The sequence below is a fragment of the Schistocerca gregaria genome, chromosome X, assembly GCF_023897955.1.
Source record: "Schistocerca gregaria isolate iqSchGreg1 chromosome X, iqSchGreg1.2, whole genome shotgun sequence".
Classification (NCBI taxonomy): Eukaryota; Metazoa; Arthropoda; class Insecta; order Orthoptera; family Acrididae; genus Schistocerca; species Schistocerca gregaria.
In genome coordinates this window covers 576,369,976-576,391,606 of record NC_064931.1, presented here as the reverse complement: position 1 = coordinate 576,391,606, position 21,631 = coordinate 576,369,976, and the positions used below count along the sequence as shown (strand labels likewise).

Below are 21,631 nucleotides of genomic sequence, written 5' to 3'. Positions count from 1 at the left end.
CATCTAGATGCACACAACACATATCACAATCGATGTTCTCTCAACCAAATTAAAAACAGGAAATGTGTAGAATGGTAGTACAGGCAGCCACCCGGACAATTTACATGTGGAGGAATAACTGTCCAGAGCAAACACTTGACCATATTAAATCTTCTCATATTATCACAGACAATACTCCCAACACACGCGATCACAAAGGCTGCCCCACACATACTGAGTATTAGTTTGCTATTCACCCACCTAGACGGCGACACGGTAAGGTCACCCACATGTCGTACCCCAGCCCTGAGGTTCAGAGGGCTCTTGCCGTAAGCAGGAAATGTCAGTCGTTCCAGCCACAGGTTATCTCCATCACATGTGCTTCCGGACCACAGGCAGAATCGTCTTAGGAAACCAGCCACGTATTTATCACAGTACTTACAGTCAAATATTAGGATATCAGACGCAATCTGATGACATTTGGCAACAGTAAAGTATTGACAATGCCCCCTCCTGTCAGCTGTGGTTCTGGAAATATGAAAATCTATAACCTAATTATGACTGGACATAATTTTCCATGTAAAATCTTTCATTCACCTTATGGCCGTCAATGCAATGAAATCGCAATTTTCCACATGAAATCCACACCTTCCTTACGACATAAAAAAACAATTTTCTTTGCACATGTCGGAACACTGACCTTAGTAACTTTACACCCCACCACGTACTTTATACGCCTACTCATCACAGCCAAGCTATCACACATCCACTATCAAGTTTAATACTTCCCCAATAACTGAAGTTGGTGATACCAAAAAATACTGAGCGAAAATCTGCGATGGTCAGACATGTCTCATTTGTTTTTCTTTCATGAGCCACCAGTGTGTCCTAGGAAGAGAGACATTATCGTCTTATAAGCGACCAGTTTTTAAAAATACGACCTCAACGGCTATATTAGTGTCACTCTGCATAAAAAGAAGTCTTGGTTCTACAGGCAAGTATTGCAAACGATATCCATGTTAAAAACTATACAAACCTTCTCAGTCAAGGTATGGTATTGCTTCCAAACGAAGTGGTCTTCCACACAAATTCAACAGCACTGAATATAGATGGTAATCACTGGGGTATGTCTTAAAAAACCAAAAGCGTGGGTGCACGTCACTGGCAACGGAAGCTCGTAATAAGATCACTGAATTTAGAAACTTATTCGGTTAAGGAGTGTGGTAATAAAGCGATATTTTCAACTTCCTCGTGCCACCAGTAGATTTACTCACACGAACGAATAGCATTTGTAACGCATTCAATCACGATGCCATGTCAGAGGTTCTGTGATATATCCAGTGCATTATAGGGTAGGGAGCTCGATAACTGAGAATGGTCACTTACAATAGATGGTGTGCTATGTGAGGAATCACTTTAAAAAATGCAACTCTAGATTGAGGTCATAAGAAGTGTACAAAATCCTATGACAAACATACTGGCTTTACAGAGCTATAGTGTAACTGGGAATGTTGTCTGCGATTTTGAATCAAGTCTTTCAATGGAACCATATACTTGGCTTGGCTACTATGGAGACGTTTTGCAATGATTACCGCCACTAGCGAATCATACACTCCTGGAAATGGAAAAAAGAACACATTGACACCGGTGTGTCAGACCCACCATACTTGCTCCGGACACTGCGAGAGGGCTGTACAAGCAATGATCACACGCACGGCACAGCGGACACACCAGGAACCGCGGTGTTGGCAGTCGAAGGGCGCTAGCCGCGCAGCATTTGTGCACCGCCTCCGTCAGTGTCAGCCAGTTTGCCGTGGCATACGGAGCTCCATCGCAGTCTTTAACACTGGTAGCATGCCGCGACAGCGTGGACGGGAACCGTATGTGCAGTTGACGGACTTTGAGCGAGGGCGTATAGTGGGCATGCGGGAGGCCGGGTGGACGTACCGCCGAATTGCTCAGCAGGTGGGGCGTGAGGTCTCCACAGTACATCGATCTTGTCGCCAGTGGTCGGCGGAAGGTGCACGTGCCCGTCGACCTGGGACCGGACCGCAGCGACGCAAGGATGCACGCCAAGACCGTAGGATCCTACGCAGTGACGTAGGGGACCGCACCGCCACTTCCCAGCAAATTAGGGACACTGTTGCTCCTGGGGTATCGGCGAGGACCATTCGCAACCGTCTCCATGAAGCTGGGCTACGGTCCCGCACACCGTTAGGCCGTCTTCCGCTCACGCCCCAACATCGTGCAGCCCACCTCCAGTGGTGTCGCGACAGGCGTGAATGGAGGGACGAATGGAGACGTGTCGTCTTCAGCGATGAGAGTCGCTTCTGCCTTGGTGCGAATGATGGTCGTATGCGTGTTTGGCGCCGTGCAGGTGAGCGCCACAATCAGGACTGCATACGACCGAGGCACACAGGGCCAACACCCGGCATCATGGTGTGGGGAGCGATCTCCTACACTTGCCGTACACCTGTGGTGATCGTCGAGGGGACACTGAATAGTGCACGGTACATCCAAACCGTCATGGAACCCATCGTTCTACCATTCCTAGACCGGCAAGGGAACTTGCTGTTCCAACAGGACAATGCACGTCCGCATGTATCCCGTGCCACCCAACGTGCTCTAGAAGGTGTGAGTCAACTTCCGTGGCCAGCAAGATCTCCGGATCTGTCCCCCATTGAGCATGTTTGGGACTGGATGAAGCGTCGTCTCACGCGGTCTCCACGTCCAGCACGAACACTGGTCCAACTGAGGCGCCAGGTGGAAATGGCATGGCAAGCCGTTCCACAGGACTACATCCAGCATCTCTACGATCGTCTCCATGGGAGAATAGCAGCCTGCATTGCTGCGAAAGGTGGATATACACTGTACTAGTGCCGACATTGTGCATGCTCTGTTGCCTGTGTCTATGTGCCTGTGGTTCTGTCAGTGTGATCATGTGATGTATCTGACCCCAGGAATGTGTCAATAAAGTTTCCCCTTCCTGGGACAATGAATTCACGGTGTTCTTGTTTCAATTTCCAGGAGTGTATTTGTGGCTCCCTCACTTCTCGGAACGAGACACCGTTTTCGAAGCTGTCTGCTAAGGACTCCATACAATAAAACCCAGAATGGTATTTTAGACACTCCCTCTGTATCTTGCAATTGTTCCTCGGTCTCTGCAGATATGGCAATGTGATCGTCGCAGTTTGAGTCAGAATTGAGTAGATGTCGGGGAGCGCTGTATATATCACCTTCTGCAACCCATAGAGAATCAGAGTGAGCTGAATTAATGAGACAGGATCGTGTCCTGACCACTCGGTGGAAAAGGGAACATGTTGCTGTAGCTCCACCAAGCCACACCAAGCGTTCTCCTGAAACACGAGATAGTCGTAAAAAAGAACAGTACGAGCAGTTACGGGAACTGGGAGGAGGACAAGAAGTTTGCTAGTGAAGTGCAGTGCATTTATAGACTACACACAGCTACTGCCATCTGAAGAAGATCAGCATCCCTCAGAATATGCATGTCTGTTAAACAAACATTCTCTCTATAGTCGTTATTTCTGAAGCATCCAACAGAGGAAAACTAACAACTATAAAAACTCCACTAATGTCACCCAGTATAAAACTCAATATATCAGGAACCACACAGTGTCTGCATGCTGGCATTGAGCATACATAATGATGCCGTTGAATACACAGGATTTAATATCCTCAGTGATCGAAGTCACCTGCACAAACCAGTTTAACGTTTCGTTACCTGTACTCTAGGAGGACCATATCCCACAGATCACTAGTCCCAAAAGAGGTTCCCTTTGTTGTTGTTTGATATACTATATTTTTTACTGTAACACTTCCAGTCAGAGCATTACTACAACTTTGTACACCACCATACATTTTTTTTTCCACCATGATATAATTGTTTTTGTCAGGTTCTAAACTGACAGTAATATGTTTCAATCCATTGGCTCTAACTGAAAGCTGGCCATCACATGATGTAAATTACATTGCTGCTCCCACACCACACAGATTGATGATTGAAATAAAAAACAGTCACAACATATGGAAACTGGAAGAGTTTTAAGGCATTAAGGAGCATTTACAAACACATGTCCAAATGTGACTGAAGACCTCTACATTTAAACTCATCTTTCACAGTGAGAGGGTAGCAGTTCACTCGGTGTTTTGGTTTGACTGATTCCTCATATTGAGTCAGGTACGCAGTCACTGTTTCAGTGCTAGCTACCAAGACTCTCTGTCAGTCAACCATTATGTGGTAATCAACGTTGTAACAGTGGATGGATGTGATGGAAAAGACACTGTCAATGTACTGTAACAAGCATCACAATTGGTGGTGCAATCAGTTTCAGAAGTTTTACCAATTCTTTTCCGTAATTTCAGCACCGACTAAAGACATGGCAGCAAGCTTCTCAGTTTCTTGTCATCACTATAACCACCCATCTACTACTTAGCCGATACCATTCCAAATGTAGATACATGATCGTGCCATACATCCATTGATTTTTGATTTTCGACCATGCATGGAATCTTACACTAATCCACATATTTCTAGCACTTCGATCATAGTGTGTAATTTACGAGTACGATAGCCCATCTTTCCCTATACAGATGGGAGTCGCAGAGCATTCTCACATTCTTAGGATAAAGTTACAGACTGAAAGATGTCCTCACATTGTCTCTGACCAACCCTCCCTGCAACACTGTCACCGATTAAATTTTCAGCTCATCAGAAGTGGACTGCTACCTGCCACATCTCGTGAAGGAACAGAGTGAGCCAAGTCTGTAACTGCTATTCAGGGAAGACTGTACTGTCCCGAGCTTACTCACGGCACCCACACAAGTGCACAAAATCTATCCAGTGTGCGCATGCCAAGGAGGTTAGCTCTGCTTATCAGAGTGTAACAGATATAAAAGTTTTGTGATTATATAACGGACAGTTATGAAGAAAACGAGTGGTTTTATGAATGATGGAGCTCCAGATGGATGGAGCTATCAATTCTAACGCAGGACATAAATGTCCAACATCTGGCATACACGCAAACTGCAAGTTTTCTGTTCTACTCATTATGGTGACAAACCTTAAGAACAGAAAACTCCGTAAACAGGACATCTGTCAAGCAGTATACACAGGGATTGCTGTACCTCAAAAGCACCGACCAATAACTTAGAATCACTGTAGTTATAAAACTGAAAACTCAATGTTATGCTTTCTAGAGGGAGGGAGATGTTTCTGTGGGACATTTTTCACGCGTTTAACTATCTTTTCCCGATGTTCTCTTATGGTGTATCAGTTGCATCCTATAACCTGCGCTCGACTCTTATCCTTGTACGTGTTCTGTCTGTGACTTAGAGCATTATCTACTTGCTATCGTTAACGTCCAACCTCTCAGTCATCAGAGGACATTCAGTTCATGTGTGATGAAGAAGCATCTCCCTTCAGTTTCGTCACCCTCCTCTAGAGGAACAAAGATTTATGTGACGTACTCCATTCCCCTGCCTCGTATTGTGCACTTGCATGGGTGCTGTGTGTAAGATTGGTGCGGAACAGTCTTCACTGAACAGCAGTTATGGACTCGGCTCACACTGCTTCTTCACGAGATGTGGAATGTAGCGGTCTAATTCTGGTTCGCTGCTAACTAAATAGGTGACAGTGTTGTAGGGAGGGTTGGTCAGAGAAAATGTGAGGAGATCTTTCAGTCTCTAACTTTATTTTATGAATGTGAGAGTGCTCTGTGATTCCCATCTACATAGGGAAAGGTGGGCAATAGTAATCGTAAATACCGCACTATGGTCGAAGTGCTAGAAATATGTAGATCTTTTTTTACTACTCTCTCGAGCTGCATGAGAAAGCTTCATTTGGCGCTGGCCTTACACATTGTATACAGTTAGTGGAGCTACGGCAACATGTTCCCATTTCCACTGAGGCGTCATAATGTGGTATCGGTAGCAACGATGCCACAACGTAGCTTCGCCCTGCTAGGTTGGCACTACGTGAGACACCGACGGCAGCGTCCGCTCGCCGGTGCTGTCGAGCTCTACGACCTCCGCTACAGATTCTGCCATTTCATCAGGTGCAGCCAGCCAGGACACTTAGCTTCCACTGCGCACCACCTTGCAAGTTATGTAATATGTTTCCATATGTTTATACACTAGTAAAGGTGATTGAAACTGATACCGCATTACCGACATATATTACCTTTTCCTAATCCTTACCCATGCGCCGCCTCCCAGGCGGGATACAAAATATAACACGGTCCTGTCACATTAACTCAGCTCACCCTGTTTCTCCATGGTTTGCAGAAGGTGGTATATACAGCACTCCGCGACATCTACTCAGCTCTGACAAAAATTGGGATGATCACATTGTCGTATTTGCAGAGAATGAGCAACAGTTACAAGATCCAGAGTGACTGTCTAAAATACCAAGTTGGAGTTTTGCTGTATGGGGTCCTTAGGAGATAGCTTCGGAAAAGGTGGCTGATTTTGAGAACTGAGAGTGCCACGAATATGATTCACTAGGGGCTGTAATCATTAAAAGACATCTCCATAGGATCCTATGCAAGTGTTTAGTTGAATGGAAAGAGTTGATTCCAAATTGCAGTTGGCATTTCTACCAGGAAGTGTAACACAAAAGATCTTACAAGCCAGTATAATGGTCATAAGATTTTGTACATTTCTTATGACCTCAGTCTCTCTCTGACTGAACAGGCCTTGGAAGGCCCAATGGTACCGAGCGGCTGCCATGTCATCTTCAGCCCACAGGCGTCTCTGGATCCTGATATGGAGGCACATGTGGGCAGCACACCGCTCTCCCAGCTGCATGTCAGTTTACGAGACCAGAGCCACTACTTCTCAATCAAGTAGGTCCTCAGTTTGTCTCACAAGGGCTGAGTGCACCCCGCTTGATAACAACGCTGGGCAGAACAGATGGTCACCCATCCAAGTGCTAGCAAAGCCCAAAGGCACATAACTTGGGTGATCTGTCGGGAACCAGTGTTACCACTGCGGCAACCCGTTTGGTACCTCAATCTAGAGTTGTACTTTTTAAGTGATTCCTCACATAGCACACCATCTACTGTCTGGGATTATTCTCAATCAATCATCATTCTCCTTCACCTATAGCCTAGTGGATATATCGCAGAATCTCTGACATGACATCGTGATAGAATGCGTTACAAACACTGTTTGTTCAAGTAAGAAAAACTAGAGGTGGCATGAAGGAGTTACAAATATTGACTTAGTACCACGTTCCTTAGCTGTATCACTTTCTAAGCTCGGTGCTTTCATTACAAGTTTACACCGCCAGTGACATGCACTCGCGCTTTTGGTTTGTTAATACATACCCCAGAGATCACCATCTATATTTAGTGTCGTTGAATTTGTGTGGTAGGCCACTTCATTCGGCAGCAGTACCATACCTTGATTGATAAAGTTTGTATAGTTTTTAACATGGATATCATTAGCAATAATTCTGTGCCCTTGTAGAACCAGAAAACCTTTTTATGCAGGGTGACAGTAATATAGCCATTGAGATCGTATTTTTAAAATATAGGACTATATGTTTCTCTTCCTAGGACACACTGGTGGCACACGAAGGTAAAACAAATGAGATATGTCCATCCATCGTGGATATTAGCTCAGTATTGTTTCATATCGCCAGCACTCAGTTATTGACGAGGTATTGTACTTAGTAGTGGATGTGTGATAGTTCCGCTGTGATCTGCAGGCGTATAAAGTATGTGTTTGGGTGCAAAGTTAATAAGGTCAGTGTTCCTACAAATGGAAAGAAAATGGTATTATCCTCTGATAAGGAAGGTGTAGATTTGACTTGAAAAACTCTGTCTTCAACAGATCAATAACCATAAGAAGAGTAAAAGATTTTATATGGAAAGTTGTGTCCAGTCATAAGAAGGATAAAGATTTTCGTATTTCCAGAGCCACAGTCAACGGCAAGGGCTATTGCCGATTGCAATATTTGACTATAAGTACAGTGATAAATGTGTGGCTGGTATCCTAACCTGGGGTGTGGGAACATACATGGCGGAGGTCGCTATTAGCTGGAAAAATTGACATTTCTGGCTTACGGTGGGAACGCTCCAAACCAGACGGGCTAGGGTACAACATGCAGGTGAACTAACCATGTCGCCCTCTAGGTGGATCAATAGCAAACTAATACTCAGTATGTGTTGGGCAGCCTTTGCGATCCGTGAGTGCGGAAATTTGAGAAGATTCAGTATAGGCAAGTGTTTTTGCTGGACAGTAATTCCATAACATGCAAATTGTCCAGTTGACTGCTTGTACTGCCATTCTACACATTTTCAGTCTTTATTTGGTTGAGAGATCATCGATTGTGATGTGTTGTGTGCATGTAGATGGTGAAAAACAGGTGGAAGAGACATTTTCTGGTTGCCTAGACAAGATAAACACCTGGGTTGACTTTGTAAAGTAGAAGGATGAGTTGGAATCTGTTATATCATTGATATCGGTGTTCGTTGAACAAATACGAGTGGAATTACCAGTTTCCTCTGTTTTCGAGTTTTCACATAAAGATCTTCGCAGACGAGATCAGTTTCTCGTTACACAGTGGTTTGCAGCATTTTCTGTCTCGCTGCATGTCGCTAAAGTTTCTTCCTTCTGCAGATATACTTTCCATTCTCTAACTTCGGAATTGTACTGTACAGTGTATTGGAAGCATACTGCCATATGCTTCATATCGAGAACTATCGCATAACTGGTGTGATAAACTGGCAAGCCATGTGACAATACATATGTCCTTGTAATCCCAGAATGTGGAGATGACCGTAGAAAGCATGGTAGCCAGCAAACAAACTGGTTCAAGTGAGAAACAATAACGACTTTGTACCGGGGTACCAGCCCAGCCTCTCTACACCAGATCGCAAAATGACCACACTCCGCGAGGACGTTCTGATCGTATGAAGCCAGTGTTTGCGGCGAGCAATTGCCTTGGACCGTTGGCAATGATGAATGACCGCCCGACAGCGCTGGAATATGAAGTGCTGAGACAATATACGGTGGCTGTGCTTATGTTTTTTTGGATCAGTCTTTATTCACAGTACATGTGTGAGTATCAGGTGTCCAATACCTAGGTTCGTGGAGGTAGCCCAATTGACCTATTTTCCTGCCAAAATTTTTAAATTCCTGCCATGACGTCAGTACGACATTGCCACATCTATTGCCGCCATTTTTGATCCGCCGTATTGAATAAATCTGACAATAATGCAGCATGGGGTGACATGAACTTTGTCCCACTACTACCATCGACCTAGTGTGGCAAAAATGTGATTCAACCGAAGAACCGACACGCTTTCATTGATCGACGGTCGAATCCTAATGGTACCGTGCTCGCTGCAATCGTAATTGCCAAATTCTTTGGATCAACATGTCAACCTGTAGGGGTGGTCTGCTGCAGACCTCCATTTTCAACAACGTACGATGGACGGTGTGCTTTGAAACACTTGAGGATGCATCAGCATTGTGTTCTTTCGGAAGAGATGCCACAGATTGCTACCTTATCCTAATTTACAGAGCAGACTGTTCTCCTACCACTTTCCGTAGATGCTCACGACAGTAGCACGTGAACATGAGACCAATTTAGTCGTTTCTGAGAGACTCATTTACAGTCTCTGCGTAATAATAATCTGCCCTTTGTCAAAGTCACTTATCTCAATGGATTTCCCAATTTGAAGCCCTATCTTCGTTTGTGCGATCCCTCATTCATGTCTGCTCCCATTACATACTTTTGTTATAGCGTCACATGAACACAACGCAACAACGTGGAATCCAACGTCGCCGTCTGTTGTGATCTTAAACTTTTGTCTAATTAATACATATTCTCTATATAAATTATTTCAGTTCTTTTTTGGAATTTGAAACAGATCACATACGTTGTTAACTCGGGACACCAGTTATGACAATTATAATCTCAGTTTTCACTTGCTACATAGTGTGATCTCTACGCCAAACATTCTGTACTTCAGTATCTTCTAAACTGCTTTGTATACCACATGCACAATTCATGGGGCTGAATCAAAAAACTTTTTCTATCTTGTATGAAAGTCAGGCTGAATGATTGCTAGGATTGAACCACCATATTTTTTTTCTTTTCATTCTTAATTCTTCATAGGAAGTAAAGTTACACTCGACTGTTGGTACTGCTGGAGATGGTCGTACCATTTACTGGAAAGAATAGGTACGCTCTGCACATCTGGCTGTTGAGGATATTAACACACCTGTTTGTGGTTCTCTACTATTCAGCCTTCGTTATTACTGTCATGGTTATTTTGTCACCATTACTCACTCGGTGTATTTACGTATTCATTACCTTGTACAGTGCCATAAAATATTGCTGTTTTCACAATGATCATGTAGTATAAAATATTAAATAGTAAATAAAATAAAACTCTCTCTCTCTCTCTCTCTCTCTCTCTCTGTCTCTCTCTGTCTCTCTCTCTGTGTGTGTGTGAATGTGTGAGAAAGAAAGAGAGAGAGAGCGAGAGAGAGAGAGAGAGAGAGAGAGAGAGAGAGAGAGAGAGAGAGAGAGAGAGAGAGAGAATATACATGCATGGTATATTTTTTTGCAGCTGATTTGAGTTTTAGTTTAAATTTTTTGAGGAGATGTTCATGAATCAGTGAGTGGAAATGGGGTTGAGTATTATTATTATTATTATTATTATTATTATAGGCCTCAGTTGTAGTGCTACTCTATTATTTTATCTATTGGTGTAAATAATGAGTTGTTTGGCTTATGTACTGGACCATTCAACAGGATTTCCTTTTCTGCTTTGGTTTCCTCTAAGTGGTAATTTTCTTGCAATGTTAGGAGGTGTTCTTCATTGTTGATTCTAATTATTTTCGTGTCTTCTTTTCTATTGGTTGGTTTGTGATTGTGTTCTCTTAGGTGTCCTGCAAATGTGGAGTGGTCTGTCCCGTACTTCAAGGCTCTCATGTGTTCTTTGTATCTGACATCAAACGTTCTGCCTACTGGTCCTACGTATCTGCCATCACAAGTGTTACACTGTAATTGGTATATACTTGCTTTCTGTTTTATATGTATATATCTGTGTTTTGTCAGGTTTGGGATGTATTTTTGGATATAATTGTCTGTTGTGTATGCTATGTTTGTTCCCTGTCTTTTTAAAATGTTGGTGATTTTATGTGTGAGTTTGTGTGTGTATGTCACTGTGTGCCATCTTGTGTTTTCTCTTATATTCTCCTGGTTATTTTGTCTACTGAATGACTTTGGATGTGTTTGGTTCTGTTGTGATGTTGTCAGTGGTTTTGTGCTTTCTGCTTTTACTTTACTTTTAACTTTGTTGTCTAGCTTTGTGACTGTGTTACTGTTGTACCTATTGTTTTGGCCTATCTGCATTATTATATCCAGTTATTTTTGGTAGTTTTCTTTGTTGAGTGGGACTGTGGTCAGTCTATGAAGCATGTGTCGAAGTAATACTCGCTTTTGTGAGTATGGGTGGTTCGCGTATTGGGGGATGATAATGTCAGTTGCTGTAGGTTTATGGTAAATTTCAAATATTTGCTTAATCTTTTGCTTTTTGGTTGTTATATCCCGAAAGTGAATTTGGTAATCCTTCTTCTTGCCAGTAAAATTCATTACTGAATTGCAAATAATTTTGTCCAGTAATGAGCTTTATTAATGTGAATATTTCCTCAATATGTTTGCCATGGAGTTCAAAACTTTTTTCAGATTCATGCTTTCTATATCCAATGAGAGGAGTTTTGCTGTGCCTGCGATTTTTGTATGTTTTATTTGTTATATTCGTTGTGTAGTGTTTTTAATTGTTCTGCCTTCTTGTACTTTAAAATGTTCACACAGTAGATTAACATGTATTCTGCAAGCTTGTAAGTGGGAGATTTTCTGAAATCCAGTATTGATCTGACAGGAGGATTGGTTAGTAGATCTGTGGTTGGCTTTGGAGGACAGGTGCAGCGGGATTAATCTGTGTCAGCTTTCCTTTATCTGTGTGTATCCAGTGTGATGTCTACATTTTTCTGAGTGTTTCTTAATTTGTCTGGAAACTCTTTGTTTGGTCCCATTTCAGTTTTGCAATGTTATTTTCTGAGTTTAATTCTTGTGATTTTCAAACTTATTGTTGTTTGTCTATAAGTACTATTATGTGCTCCCTGCCGCCGTTGGATAAGCAGCTGCAGCAGCAAGTCGTATACCCCTAGCTTACTTATTTGTTACATAGTTTAATTTTTAATTTCTTTGCGTGTTTTTGGGTACTTGCATTGTTTAATTCATATATTTGAGAGTTGTAGCATCGCGCTTTAGTGTTTACTTGGTACATTCTTACTTAAATTGCGTGTGAGTTTCGTATAGGTGATGTAATTTCGAGTTTTAGTTACTGTAATAGTAAATTCAGGCAGATTGTAGCGCAGTCGTTAGGCATTTATACAGGTTAGTTGATACATTCTTCGCGTGTTTCGCTTGCGTTATCTAGGCACGGACTCGTGTTTCAGTAACTGTTGTTCAACATCGATTAGAATGGACAGGGACTGCGATTGCTGTGTTCGGATGAGGGCTGAGTTGGCATCCCTTCGCTCACAGCTGCAAGCGGCGCTGACTTCGGTCGCGCAGCTTGAGGCTGTTGCCAATGGGCACCACTGTGGGGAGCCGGACTTGGGTATCACGGGGATGTCAACCTCGTCCCGTCTGTCCCCAGATCTGTCTGCCGCTGTGGTTGCCCCGGTTTCTGCCCGCAGTGGGGCTGATCCCTCGCCTGTGGTTGATTGGGAGGTCGTTCCAAGGCGTGGCAGGCAGCGAAAGACGTCCCCGGAGGCTGATCAGAAAGCCTCCCCGGTGCGTCTGACAAACAGGTTTCAGGCACTGTCTCTGGCTGAGCCAGATGCAGCTGCCTGCCCTGTTTCAGAGGATCATTTTCAGCCTTCAAGGTCCAGGCAATCACAGAGGGTGGGCTTATTGGTAGTTGGGAGCTCCATTGTTAGGCGCGTAATGGGGCCCCTTTGGGGTATGGCGGCTAAAGAGGGGAAGAAATCCAGTGTGCACTCCGTGTGCATTCCGGGAGGAGTCATTCGTGATGTGGAAAGGGTCCTTCCGGATGCCATGAAGAATACAGGGTGCAGCCAGCTGCAGGTGGTGGCACATGTCGGCACTAATGACGTGTGTCGCTTTGGATCTGAGGAAATTCTCTCTGGATTCAAGCGGCTGTCTGATTTAGTGAAGGCTGCCGGTCTTGCTTACGAGATGAAGGCAGAGCTCACCATCTGCAGCTTCGTCGACAGAACCGACTGCGGACCTTTGGTGCAGAGCCGGGTGGAGGGTCTGAATCAGAGGCTCAGACGGTTTTGCGACCGTGTTGGCTGCAGATTCCTTGACTTGCGCCATAGGGTGTTGGGGTTTCGGGTTCCGCTGAATAGGTCAGGAGTTCACTACACTCAGCTGGCGGCTACACGGGTAGCGGAGGCTGTGTGGCGTGAACTGGGCTGTTTTTTAGGTTAGAAGGCCTCGGGAAAGTACGGGGTGGGCTGCAATGTCGAAGGGTGCATGGCAAATACAGGACGTGCTTGCATCAAGGAGCAGTCGGAATTATAGTTGTAAATTGTTGTAGTTGTGCTGGAAAAGTCCCTGAGCTTCAAGCGCTAATAGAAAGCAAAGAAGCTGATATCGTTATAGGTACAGAAAGCTGGCTAAGGCCTGAAATAATTTCTGCAGAAATTTTTACGAAGTCTCAGACGGTTTTCAGGAAAGATAGATTAGGCAGAATTGGTGATGGAGTGTTTGTGTCTGTCAGTAGTGGTTTATCTTGTAGTGAAGTCGAAGTTGATACTCCGTGCGAATTGGTATGGGTGGAGGTTATACTTAACAGCCGAACTAAGTTAATAATTGGCTCCTTCTACCGACCCACAGACTCCGATGATACAGTTGCGGAACAGTTCAGAGAAAGTTTGAGTCTCGTAGCAAATAAATACCCCACTCATACGGTTATAGTTTGTGGAGACTTCAACCTTCCCTCGATCAAAAATACTTGTTCAAAAGCGGTGGTAGGCAGAAAACGTCTTCCGAGATTGTCCTAAATGCTTTCTCCGAAAATTTCGAGCAGTTAGTCCACGAACCCACGCGAATTGTAAATGGTTGCGAAAACACACTTGAAGTCATAGACACAAACAATCCAGAGCTAATAGAGAATATCATGACTGATACAGGGATTAGTGATCAAAAGGTGGTTGTAGCTAGGCTCAATACCGTTTCTTCCAAATCCATCAGAAACAAACGCAAAATAATTTTATTTAAAAAAGCGGATAAATTGTCACAAGAAGCCTTCCTAAAACACAATCTCCATACATTCCGAACTGACTATGCAAATGTAGACGAGATGTGGCTCAAATTCAAAGATATAGTAGCAACAGTAATTGAGAGATTCATACCTCATAAATTGGTAAGAGATGGAACGGATCCCCCGTGGTACACAAAACAGGTCCGAACGCTGTTGTAGAGGCAACGGAAAAAGCATGCGAAGTTCAGAAGAACGCGAAATCCCGAAGATGGGCTAAAATTTACAGACGCGCGAAATTTGGCACGGTCTTCGATGCGAGATGCCTTTAATAGGTTCCACAACGAAACATTGTCTCGAAATTTGGTAGAAAATCTGAAGAAATTCTGGTCGTATGTAAAGTACACAAGCGGCAAGACGCAGTCAATACCTTCGCTGCGCAGTGCCGATGGCACTGTTACCGACGACTGTGCCGCTAAGGCGGAGTTATTGAATGCAGTTTTCCGAAATTCCTTCACCAAGGAAGACGAATGGAATATTCCAGAATTTGAAACACGAACATCTGCTAGCATGAGTTTCTTAGAAGTAGATACCTTAGGGGTTGCGAAGCAACTCAAATCGCTTGATACGGTCAAGTCTTCAGGTCCAGATTGTATACCGATTAGGTTCCTTTCAGATTACGCTGATACAATAGCTCCCTACTTAGCACTCATATACAACCGCTCGATCACCGATAGATCTGTACCTACAGACTGTAAAATTGCGCAGGTCGCACCAGTGTTTAAGAAGGGTAGTAGGAGTAATCCATCTAACTACAGACCTATATCATTGACGTCGTTTTGCAGTAGGGTTTTGGAGCATTTACTGTATTCAAACATTATGAATCACCTCGAAGGGAACGATCTATTGATACATAATCAGCATGGCTTCAGAAAACATCGCTCTTGTGCAACGCAGCTAGCTCTTTATTCGCACGAAGTAATGGCAGCTTTCGACAGGGGTTCTCAAGTTGATTCCGTATTTCTAGATTTCCGGAAAGCTTTTTCCTCACAAGCGACTTCTAAACAAGCTGCGGGCCTATGGGGTATCGTCTCAGTTGTGCGTCTGGATTCGTGGTTTCCTGTCAGGAAGGCCGCAGTTCGTAGTAATAGACGGCAAATCATCGAGTAAAACTGAAGTGATATCAGTTGTTCCCCAGGGAAGCGTCCTGGGACCTCTGCTGTTCCTGATCTATATAAATGACTTGGGTGACAATCTGAGCAGTTCTCTCAGGTTGTTCGCAGATGGTGCTGTAATTTACCGTCTAGTAAGGTCATCCGAAGACCAGTATCAGTTGCAAAGCGATTTAGAAAAGATTGCTGTATGGTGTGGCAGGTGGCAGTTGACGCTAAATAACGAAAAGTGTGAGGTGATCCACATGAGTTACACAAGAAATCCGTTGGAATTCGATTACTCGATAAATAGTACAATTCTCAAGGCTGTCAATTCAACTAAGTACGGTGTTAAAATTACGAACAACTTCAGTTGGAAAGACCACATGGATAATATTGTGGGCAAGGCGAGCCGAAGGTTGCGTTTCATTGGCAGGACACTTAGAAGATGCAACAAGTCCACTAAAGAGACAGCTTACACTACACTCGTTCGTCCTCTGTTAGAATATTGCTGCGCGGTGTGGGATCCTTACCAGGTGGGATTGACAGAGGACATCGAAAGGGCGCAAAACAGGGTAGCTCTTTTTGTATTATCACGTAATAGTGGAGAGAGTGTGGCAGATGTGATACGCGAGTTGGGATGGAAGTCATTAAAGCAAAGACGTTTTTCGTCGCGGCGAGATCTATTTACGAAATTTCAGTCACCAACTTTCTCTTCCGAATGCGAAAATATTTTGTTGAGCCCAACCTACATAGGTAGGTTTGATCATCAAAATAAAATAAGAGAAATCAGAGCTCGAACAGAACGGTTAAGTGTTCGTTTTTCCTGCGCGCTGTTCGGGAGTGGAATAGTAGAGAGATAGTATGATTGTGGTTCGATAAACCCTCTGCCAAGCACTTAAATGTGAATTGCAGAGTAGTCATGTAGATGTAGATGTAGATGTTCTCATTGCCTGCTTTTGAAATGACGACATTTTGATTTTGAAGCTTTTCCTAAATTTTTTGAGTGTTACAGTTTCTGTGTTTGTGTTACAAATGGCGGTACTATCACGTAATCAAGGTACAGAAGTGCATTGGTGGAGCTGTCATTTTTACACATGTGATTCATGTTAAAATGTTTCCGACGTGAGTATGTCCGCACGACATGAATCAACACAGTTTGAACACGGAATGGTAGTTGGAAGTAGATGCGTATGACATTCTATTTCAGTAATAATTAGGGAATTCTATATTTCGAGATCCACAGCGTAGAGTGTGCCGTGGATATCAGATTTCAGGGGTTACTTCTCACCGTGGCTAGTACAGCAGGTGACGACTTCACTTAACGACCGAGAGCAATGATTTTTGCGTAGAGTTGTCAGTGCTAAAAGACAAGAAAAATTGAGTGAAAAGCTGGAGAAATCAACGCAGGACGTACGACGAACGCGACCGTTACGTCAGTGCGGTGAAATTTGGCGTTAATGGCCCATGGCAGTAGACGACCGACGCGAGGGTCTTTGGTAACACCACATCACCTGCAGCTCCTCTCCTGCGTTCGTGATCATATGGGCTGGATACCAGGACCCTGGACGACTGGAAAACAGTGGCCTGATCAGACGAATCCTGATTTCAGTCGGTAAAAACTGATCATACAGAATGAGATTTTCACTCTGCAGCGGAGTGTGCGCTGATATGAAACTTCCTGGCAGATTAAATCTCGGTCGGGCACACAGTTTTAATCTAGTGATCATACAGTTCGAGTGTGGCACACGCTCAATGAAGCCATGGGTCCAGGTTGTCAACAAGGCACTGCGCAAGCTGGTGGAGGCTCCCTAATGATGTGCGCTGTGTTTACATGAAATAGGCTGGGCTATGTCCTCTGCTCCAATTGAACCGATCATTGAATGGAACTGCATATGTTCGGCTATTTCGAGACTATTTGCCGCCATTCAAGGACTTAATGTTCCCAAACATGTTACCGGGCCACAGTTGATCACGATTGGTTTGAAGAATATTCTGGACAATTCGAGTTAATGTTTTGCCAATTATGGACGGCTACAAAAAGAGCATGGCTTAGTATTCGTGCAGGGGAATTCCAATGACTTGTTGAGATCATGTCACGTCGAGTTGCTGCAATACGACGGGCAAAAGAAGGTCCGACAAGATATTAGGAGGCTTCGCATGACTTTTGTCATCTCAGTGTATAATTTACACTACGTGCTTTCTGCTTGTGGAAGTACCTGCCCCATAAAGCTGTGTATCACAATATTTACATAGCTTCGAGAAATAAAGGTAATTTATATGTATTTTGAGCAGTTTTGAAGTTAAATATGTTTAGAATACGTTTTAAGAAGCTAATATTCACTACAGTATTCAATAAGTAATTTACTTATTTCCTCACAACATTATACTGATACATATTTCTCGTTGTAGCCTTGGTTCAACATTCGGCAACGACCTATACTTTCACATACCTGTGGTATTGTTTTCGTAGTTCAGTTACTTAATATTACGATTTCTGACTACCGTACGTGTTTCAGTTATTTGCTATCATTACCATATTCTCTCTGAATAATAGTTTCATTACAAATGGAACTCATTCACATCAGTTAATGTGGTAACTTACTGGTTTTACACACGGCATCTTATCGTGTGGCACTATCATGGCCAGCCACTCACTCAAATCATTAAATTTAAGGATTGATGCAGACCTGAGGAGTTGTTATGACAAGGTGGCAATGGTAACATGGTTACTTGAGATCTGCATGGTATGGTGCTGAATAGGTGAAGACCGTAGGCCATGGTCTAAGACAGTTAGACAGTATACCACTGCATGTAGTAGAAGACTGCAACAACAATATGGACAGTGTGCTAAGAAAGTATGCAAAAAGAGGTCGGATCCAGAAATGGACAATTAGGCTAATCCGCCACCTTGTATTATTTTCAATATCTGCTATATACCTGCAGTATCAAGCGGCTGCCGGGAAAGGACCTGAGGGCAAGGAAAAAAATTGCAGCCTATTTTCAGTTCGAACGTACCAGAGCTGTCAACTGAAAACAATTTGACCGAAAGAGATCAAGAGGAAGAAGCAAGTGAAGAATGACAGTTGGGAGAATGTTGTCACACAGTTGACTTCATCACTTAGAGCATGGAAATTCCATACCTTGCTTCTGTGTCAGATAACGAATAAGTCGTTCCAGTTGCAATTAGCCCATATGCGAGGGTTTCACGTCCTTGCAGTGCACTAAATGCAAAATGCAGCTGCGTTTCACCTAGAGAGGAACTATTTTTGCAGTTTCACAAAAATAGCAGAACTAAAAAAAAAGTGACTGTATATTTAGCCAAATATTTCCGTGGAAATTACGCAAAGGATTTTCGTCCGAAATTTCGTAGGCCAACGAAAAGGCAGAAATGAACAAATGGGGTATCAAATTGAGATTCGTGAGGTTTAATTTTGCTAAATAGGATTTAATTGCTTGAAAGTACTCAGAGTAATTAAGAAAAATTTAATTAATCATTTGACAGAAAATTGAAATATTTCAAGAATAGCTGCTGCTATGTAAATGAAATTTCAAGCAGATCACCTCTTCGTGGCCTAACTATTTTGCGCATAAAAGCTACATTTGTGTGGAATTTGTGGAATTGTTTTTTCATGCTGAAAAAATAAAATATATATCAAATTACAGCATAATTTGAAATACTCTGCTCCTCTTAATCTGTATACTGTCAATAATAATACAATACCGATCGATATGTATAATGCATTTCCTGCTTTCTGAACAAAACTTCAGAATAAAAAGAATATATTTTGTGAAATCATTTATCTGAAAGTGAGAAATAAAATAGGTTAGAGAAACATATTTACGCAATTCATTTGCTGTTCATGATTTCGATCGTAATTCAAAGGCATGTCAATAGCTTTTCTAATCTATTTTATTTTTTGCTTCACATAAATAGTTTCACAAAATATTTGATCGTTTTCTTTTCCGACTTATTAATATTGTATGTAAAATAATATCTCCGTAAATATATTTATATTCTCGAAGTGTCATTTATTAAATAAAATTCACAAAAGAAAAATTGCAGAATATTTTATTCCTGGGGTATAAATCGTATTGGAATCCTTATGCAGAATTTATGCTGCACATCCAAAAATTTGTGATGTATTGTCCCGAAACAACGCATTGGCCACCTATAGAATAGTTTCATTGTTAAAATCAAAGTATAGAACTGAGGAGGCTATAGGAGACTCGATTACAAGGTCACAGGCAACTCCCCCGGCAGCGGCGTCGCGAGGAAGCTCGGTGAGACGAAGTGAGTTCCTGGGGAGAAACGCCTCATCCAGATCCATTTCCGAGAAAGTTGCCGGAAGGGAATTTCCGATACGTGGCCTTCGGGCGTTCGAACTAGAATCGATGGCGCAAGGAGAGCCAAGGAAAGGTTAGGCCAGGGCGGCGGCGCGGCGGCGGCAACGGCCGCGGTCTATCGATCAGCACGCCACAGGGGCCACGCTCGCCTTGCCTCGCTTCGCAGTGTAGCGGCGGGAGTCGGCGCCGACGCATCGCTTCACGTAAGCCGCCTGCCTGCGCTCGCCGCTGCTTCTCGCTGTGCTATTTCGGCACTCACGAGGAAGGCAAGGTCGCCACCGATCCCCAACCTCCTATCCTCGAATCGAGCTCCGCACAGCGAGACTGTCGCGACGGGCTTCTCTTTGCTAACGGAATTGTCGCCTTCCTCAGGTTTTGTCCCGTTCGTGGAACGGGCCGTTGTGTCACCTACTGAAAATACGCCACGTTACACGTTTCGACTTATCTCGAATAAAAGGGCGTGAGAATGAAGCGGCAACCAGAGCGAGCGTAGTACAGCCTGAAGCGTGCAGCGCGTGTCGCCTCGTCAACTCCGAGGCAACAGACCGCGTGAAACGAATTTTTCTGATCAATTTCCCTGCCTTCCTCGAAGTGCTTCTTTCTTTTTATCTATCAGCAAACGCGGCGGATGCCTGTCAGAGTAGACACACTTCCAAAATAGAACGTGTTTCCATCAAATCATTTTTTGATTATTGTAGTTCCTTCAACCAGCTTCTTAGACCATGATCAAAACCTGAGTTCTTTGCATCGAGTCGTACGTAATATGCTAAAGTCTCTATAGAAACAAAATTAGTTCACTTTCATTCAACATGTTGAGGGATGACAGAGAATCGGACAATGTCTTATCGTTATTGTTTCAAGGTCAATCAGCTCAGCCCTGTCACGCCAAAGTTCACACATGTAGAGCAACCTCTCAGATCAGTTTCGCTACGTTTCACGCTGTTACTAACAGTCCAGTCATCGTAAATATCTTCGAGGATCACCAGTATCCACCAAAACCGAATTTACTCCTGTCCTGTGGTTATCACAGTACACACATCACATCACCATGTGCCCCACACAGCTAGAGCTTCAGTATTCGGAATATATTAAATGAACACTGTGCTTTTTTCAATCCCTGTACAACTGAATACTATACAGCGTCTCATCCCAAAAAAGCAAAACAGTAGTTGCTCGCGCCGTTACAAGCCCCGCTCGGCGGTGACCTACATCGGAAAAAGCCGGGTTCAGCGATCGCGACGTACGCACGAAGGGGTGGCGCAGGGAAAGGCCGAGGAGGGGTGGCTACCCCCTCCAGCGCGCCGCTCACTCCCCACCCCGCGGGCGCCACGGATGCGATAGCAGCTCGTAGCGACCGCGGACGACCTGTCCTCCCCAACTGCCGTTTAACCTGATAACACCGACATCTCAAGGCACGCCATTCAGAAATGCGGCCTGTACAGCACCAGGTCAGGCTATTTGATCGAACTGTATTGTCCTCACGAAGACCCGCTCGTGGGGTTCCTTTGTGAAAGGCAGCCGTACAGGGCGAATGGGTTGCTAGCATATAATATAATGCAACAGTACCGTCGCTCATTTCAAACTAAAGCCAATTTTTATCAGCTGCTTACTGACTAGTATACGTGAATTTCTAATTCACTGTAACAATGCACTGCACACCGACGACATCGATTGCATCAGATGACGAGCCTTTGCAACAACTTTCCGAGAAGGACACGTAAATTCTAGTACTCTATCTTAAAAACTATGATGGTCTTTTAATCGTACGTCAGGGAGCAACGCTTGGTGTTGATTACAGTTCATCCAAAGCTGATTTTTTGAAGTTAACAATGTCTGTGGGTTTTGTAATAAAACGAAAAAATCGTATAACTTATTTGTTTC

The 21,631-nt window shown here is 43.6% G+C and overlaps 1 protein-coding gene across 2 annotated transcripts in view; it reads left to right on the top strand.

Annotated features, from left to right (window-relative positions):
- The first annotated feature begins 19,912 nt into the window (after positions 1-19,912).
- LOC126299619 (plasma membrane calcium-transporting ATPase 3) overlaps positions 19,913-21,631 on the top strand; it is a 1,680,486-nt gene continuing 1,678,767 nt past the window's right edge. Inside the window, exon 1 of one of the 2 annotated variants that reach the window (XM_049991660.1) lies at positions 19,913-19,953. The gene's annotated coding sequence lies outside the window, so the exon portion shown is untranslated. The remainder of the gene's footprint in view (positions 19,954-21,631) is intronic. The other variant, XM_049991657.1, reaches the window with a different exon arrangement.